Source organism: Engystomops pustulosus, chromosome 5 (assembly GCF_040894005.1).
Source record: "Engystomops pustulosus chromosome 5, aEngPut4.maternal, whole genome shotgun sequence".
NCBI classification, from domain to species: domain Eukaryota; kingdom Metazoa; phylum Chordata; class Amphibia; order Anura; family Leptodactylidae; genus Engystomops; species Engystomops pustulosus.
In genome coordinates, this window is record NC_092415.1 from 201,106,128 (window position 1) to 201,112,936 (window position 6,809).

The 6,809-nt window shown below is 46.1% G+C and overlaps 1 protein-coding gene across 3 annotated transcripts in view; it reads right to left on the reverse strand.

Annotated features, from left to right (window-relative positions):
* DYNC1I1 (dynein cytoplasmic 1 intermediate chain 1) overlaps nt 1-6,809 on the reverse strand; it is a 221,096-nt gene that overhangs the window by 39,627 nt on the left and 174,660 nt on the right. The window lies entirely within an intron of this gene.

The window sequence follows — 6,809 nt, forward strand, 5'->3', positions numbered from 1 at the left end:
CCTTAGCTCTCCAGGGAACAGGGGGGCCCGTTCTCCCTGGTGGGGGAGCTGCCCAAGCTGCCACTCTATATTCACAGTCTATGGCAGAGGTCGGAGATACCTAAGCGCTGTGCTCAGCTATTTCTGTCATTATAATAATAATTTATATAGCGCACACAGATTACGCAGCACTGCACAAAGCTTGTCACATCAGTCCCTGTCCCCAATGGGGCTCACAATCTGAACAACCCACCAGTATGTTTTTGAAGTGTGGGAGGAAACCGGAGGACCCAGCGGAAACCCACGCAAACATGGAGAGAACATACAAACTCTGCAGATGTTGACCTAGATGGTGTTAGAACCCAGGACCCCAGCACTGCAAGGAAGAAGTGCTACCCACTCAGCCACCGTGCTGCCCTACATATACTCCGCCCCATTCTCTGCAGAGCTAGGGGTCCCCTTCTCATGATTAGCAGTTGGACCCTCAACGGTCACAACTTAAATACTTTTGACAACCCCTTTAAGACTACTGTAATAAACGTATTATCCCCCCACAAGTCAAATTTTTCATTCAAAATTTTGGGTCCCTCCTGTCCACTTCTGTCTTTGGAGGACCTGTGAAGCTCCTGATTGGGCACTTGTATATATTTGGGTGAGAAGCCTGAGGATTTCAGGACTTGAGGTCCTTTATCATGTCTTCGGGGCAGTATAGAACTTGCTGGCTGGTTTGAGTATCCATGGGATTCTCGAAGCCTTGGGCCCATGAGTGCTGCCCGAGCCCCCTAAATTATAATCTGCTACTGATTTGGTTTTCCATGGAACAAGAAAATGTGGATATTTTGTACCCCAATTGCGGAGTACAATGGGCCCCTCTTCTCATTATCTATGGGGGCCCCACCTCTGATCAGCAGATTGTCTCCTTCCCTGTGGATGACTGATGACCTTTTATGATGGGACTGCCCCTTTATTTTAATTCCTGTATATTTCCAGTGATCCTATGGGAGTCTATAGCACTGGGAGGCACTGAGAGAAGAAAATGGTGCACAAGGAGGTGAAGCTCCGCCCATGGTGCGCTCTCTAGCTAATTTGCATAATTATGAAAAACTGATTATTACTGTGAAACAGGAGAGGCGTCAGTAACTTTTTTATATTTGCTCTAAGTGATTGTTTTGCTCTTTGGGGTAGTTGATACATTGTTATCATTTCTTAGTTCACCTGTTAAACAGTTACAGCTCCCTCCCCCCATGGATCACCCATACACACTCACCGGCCACTTTATTAGGTACACCATGCTAGTAACGGGTTGGACCCCCTTTTGCCTTCAGAACTGCCTCAATTCTTCGTGGCATAGATACAACAAGGTGCTGGAAGCTCCTCAGAGATTTTGCTCCATATTGACATGATGGCATCGCACAGTTGCCGCAGATTTGTCGGCTGCACATCCATGATGCGAATCTCCCGTTCCACCACATCCCAAAGATGCTCTATTGGATTGAGATCTGGTGACTGTGGAGGCCATTTGTGTCCAGTGACCTCATTGTCATGTTCAAGAAACCAGTCTGAGAATTATCCTGCTGAAAGTAGCCATCAGATGTTACAGGGTACATTGTGCTCATAAAGGGATGGACATGGTCAGCAACAATACTCCGGTAGGCTGTGGCGTTGTACCAAGGGGCCCAAAGACACCATGACACCACCACCACCAGCCTGAGCCGCTGATACAAGGCAGGATGGATCCATGCTTTCATGTTGTTGACGCCAAATTCTGACCCTACCATCGGAATGTCGCAGCAGAAATCGAGACTCATCAGACCAGGCAACGTTTTTCCAATCTTCTACTGTCCAATTTCGATGAGCTTGTGCAGATTGTAGCCTCAGTTTCCTGTTCTTAGCTGAAAGGAGTGGCACCCGGTGTGGTCTTCTGCTGCTGTAGCCCATCTGCCTCAAAGTTGGACGTACTGTGCGTTCAGAGATGCTCTTCTGCCTACCTTGGTTGTAACGGGTGGCGATTTGAGTCACTGTTGCCTTTCTATCAGCTCGAACCAGTCTGCCCATTCTCCTCTGACCTCTGGCATCAACAAGGCATTTCCGCCCACAGAACTGCCGCTCACTGGATGTTTTTTCTTTTTTGGACCATTCTCTGTAAACCCTAGAGATGGTTGTGCGTGAAAATCTCAGTAGATCAGCAGTTTCTGAAATACTCAGACCAGCCCTTCTGGCACCAACAACCATGCCACGTTCAAAGGCCCCAAATCACCTTTCTTCCCCATACTGATGCTCGGGAGAACTGCAGGAGATTGTCTGGACCATGTCTACATGCCTAAATGCACTGAGTTGCCGCCATGTGATTGGCTGATTAGAAATTAAGTGTTAACGAGCAGTTGGACAGGTGTACCTAATAAAGTGGCCGGTGAGTGTACATCTCATCCAATCCGGAACCAATGGGGTTAGACCATGTATAATCCCTGAGCAATGGTGCACATCCCATAGACACATAACATGGTTAGGGAGGGAGGCTCAGTCCTGATGAGGGAGGGGGGGCTCAGTCTCTATTTCCAATCCAGATTATTGTACAATGTCATCAGCCACGTCAGGAAGGGAAGAAAGGAGAAGTCCGGGAAGGTGCCTGCCCTATATTCTGCTTGTTATGAGGTTGGTGCCCCTGTATTTGTCCCTCAGGAGACACTCGCTGCTTCTCCCCCATGCATGTCACCCTGTTTGTAGGTCCAAATACTGGGGGGAGGGTGGACCCCTCTCTTACCTGACACCTGCCTATGCTAAGGATTGACCATCTGGGTCTTAAACAGGGATAATAATCTGCTGCAGAGCTAGTGGCAGGTGATTATATAGTAAAAGAGACCCTTTAAAGGGGTATTCTCGTCTGGGCATTAACATTCAGTTTGATTAATCTGCCATATATAAACATTTCTTCAATTAGATGTTATTAAAAAATATGTTCCTAGGTGAAGATAATTTCTTATAAATGTAGTCATTTTGTCCCTTAGAAACAAGATGGCTTCCTCGGATACGGCCACCTCTGCTGGAGTGATTGCACAAATAAACAAAAGGTTATTGTATATAAAATGTCCTGGAGTAACTAAATGTCGCACATCCACCCTGTGGTAATGATCGCTGAATCCTGGTGGCCCGGCAGGACCCTATAGCACAAGTCTGGCCACTGCTGCCAGAGTGTAACGTGGTCGTAACCGAGGAAGCTATCTCGTTTCTAATGGAAAACATGACTACATTTATGAGAAATTATCTTCACACAGGAGCATTTTTTTTAATAACATCCAATTGAAGAAATGTTTATGTATGGCAGAGTAATGAAACTGAATGAGAATGCCAAGATGAGAATACCCCTTTAAGGCCGTGCCCCACAATTATGATGCATCCCCTACATATAGGATTGGTTATAGGTATCTATCTTAGGATCCCCACTGATGATAAAAACAGGGGCGGCTACTGGTGCTACATGCGCTATTTGTACATAGAAGTTAAAGGGGTTGTCCAGTGACTGGTGGTGGTCTCAGTGATGGGACCCCTACGGACCATGAGAATGAGGGTTCTGTTCTACCCCCGGTTCCCCAGATGAATGGAGTGTCCGGTCGTGCATGCGTCCTGCTACTCTATTCCTCTCCGTTCTATAGACAGGCACATGCGTGACCATTCTTTTGGGCTGGTACAGCCCCTCTTCTCATGATCCACGGGGGTCCCATCACTGAGACAACCACTAAACAGCCAATTTGCCTTTATCCTGTGAATAAGGGCTAACTTGTTGTCACTGGAAAACCCTTTAAAGGAGTGATATGTGAAACATCCCCTTTAAGAGACCACTGAATCTTGGAGGTATCTTGTAGCTCCTTAAACTCTTAACCATGGACCATTACACTGTGGCGACCTACATCAGATGTAGCAGAGCTGAACTTGTTACTTCCCTGTTCCCTGCTCTCGGTAACACAGTGGGGCAGATTTACTTACCCGGTCCATTCGCGATCCAGCGGCGCGTTCTCTGTGGACGATTCGGGTTTTGCCGAGATTCACTAAGGTAGTTCCTCCGACGTCCACCAGGTGTCGCTGCTGTGCTGAAGTTCATCGGAATGCACTGGAGTTCACTGTCCTACGCTGGGTGCAGGTAAGCGCTTTTTTTTTTTGACACTTTTTTAAAAAAATGCAGCGGTTTTTCCGAATCCGTCGGGTTTTCGTATGGGCACGCCCCCCCCCATTTCCGTCACGTGCATCCCAGTGCCGATGCGCCACATTCCGATCACGTGCACCGGGGCAATTCAGGGAAAATCGGCGCAAATCGGAAATTTCTGGATAACCCGTCGACGATTCGGGCCCTTAGTAAATGACCCCCGATGTCCTAAACTAAACCCGCGCTCGTATGTAAGACTCCAGATAACACACAGAGATATAAGAGTGACAAACACAACTCTGCTGCGTCTGTACACGTGTATGCGCAGGTCCCAGTAAGAGAGAGCGCTCCGAGGTGAACACATCAAAGGATCGCGGCCAGGACATACAAGCCGAAGACACGGAGCCTGCGGTGGAGTCAGTCTGCAGCATTAACCCTTTGCATGACGCCGTTCCAAGCCATAGGATGACTGAATACATTATACAAGATACAAACTCTCTGTATAAAGAAACAGCGCCGCACAAACCAAGAGAACATCAATCCAATTTAAAGGGGTTGTCCACTTCAAGCACATTCCAGCAAATCATTCAAATTGTTTGTGTAATGAAAAGTTAAACAATTTTCCAATTTACTTTCTGTATCAATTCTTCACAGTTTTCTAGATCTCTGCTTGCTGTCATGCAACAGAAAGCTTCATTGTTTACTTCCTGTAGATAAACACAGACCCCAGGTCATGTGATGTCACACAGGTGCATGGCTTGTTATATCCCTGTTCATGTGATGTCACACAGGTGCATGGCTAGTTATATCCCTGTTCATGTGATGTCACACAGGTGCATGGCTTGTTATATCCCTGTTCATGTGATGTCACACAGGTGCACGGCTCCTTATATCCCAGGTCATGTGATGTCACACAGGTGTATGGCTCGTTATATCCCTGGTCATGCGATGTCACACAGGTGCACAGCTCCTTATATCCCTGGTCATGTGATGTCACACAGGTGCACGGCTCGTTATATCCCTGCTCATGTGATGTCACACAGGAGCACAGCTCATTATATCCCTGGTCATGTGATGTCACACAGGTGCACAGCTCATTATATCCCTGGTCATGTGATGTCACACAGGTGCACGGCTCCTTATATCCCTGGTCATGTGATGTCACACAGGTGCACGGCTCCTTATATCCCTGGTCATGTGATGTCACACAGGTGCACGGCTCATTATATCCCTGGTCATGTGATGTCACACAGGTGCACGGCTCGTTATATCCCTGGTCATGTGATGTCACACAGGAGCACCGCTCATTATATCCCTGGTCATGTGATGTCACACAGGTGCACGGCTCGTTTATCACTGGTCATGTGATGTCACACAGGTGCACGGCTCCTTTTATGCCTGGTCATGTGATGTCACACAGGTGCACGGCTCGTTTATCACTGGTCATGTGATGTCACACAGGTCACGGCTCGTTTATCACTGGTCATGTGATGTCACACAGGTGCACGGCTCGTTTATCACTGGTCATGTGATGTCACACAGGTGCACGGCTCGTTTATCACTGGTCATGTGATGTCACACAGGTGCACGGCTCGTTTATCACTGGTCATGTGATGTCACACAGATGCTCAGATCATTATGTCCCTCGTTATTTACCTTTTAATAAGGTAAAATATTTAGGCGCATATATAGTCAGTTCACAGTAGGGAAGGATGTTTGCTAAAAATAACAAAAAAAAACTAAATAAAAATACAATGATAAGAGCATCAGATGCGACAACGGCATCTTACTGACGGTTTCCTTTTTATATATTTTTTTATTTTACAGAACAGAGTGGAAAATGTTATAAAAACAGCAACGGAATGCGGTAAAGATGCCGAATGTTACATGTAGCAACTGTTAATTAAAGGTAAAGTGGCACTTTAAAGGCCTATATGTTTTTTTAATTTTTTTTTCCCATGTATTTCCTTCCATTTCTATAGCGCTATGGATGTTTGCGCATAACCCCCCCCCCCCCCAGTGTTTTTTCTCCATAATAAATTCATCCCGCTTTAATTACGCCTCCCACTAATTCCTGTGACACCTATAAACGAGGCGCACAATTAATGGATTATTTACAGCGTGTTAAATAGGAGGCTATAAAACCAGCGGATTATGTACAGGACCGCGACCCCGTAACGTGATCTATAGGAACGGAGATGGAACGCGGCCGAGAGGCACAAAAAAAAATGTAAAAAATAAAGGAAATTGGCAGAAAATATTCAGAAAAAAACCCTCAAAAATATGCAAAAATCTGATTTATTCCATGTAATAAATTATAACAGATCAAACATCACAGTGAGGCCGAGGAAGAACTACTTGCTGATGGCGATGGTGTTGGATCAAAAACATAAAGATGAAATTTGGGGGGGGGTTCACATATTTAAAATCAGGTTTTTAAAAAATTTAATCTTACAATGGGGCAAGACAGAGGATCCCCAGAGTATCTGCCACACAGAGGAAGACAACTCTGCTAAGATCTGTATCCTGGTGTCTACATGCAGGACGGGCCCCAAGAAAAGTTTTTTTTAATATTGGGCCCCTATGGAAGGGGAGGGGTATTGCTTGAATTGAAAAATTCCATCCTGATAAACCAGGGACATTACTCATAGACCCAGGCACCGGGACTGTGGTATCTCCTTATATTTGTTAT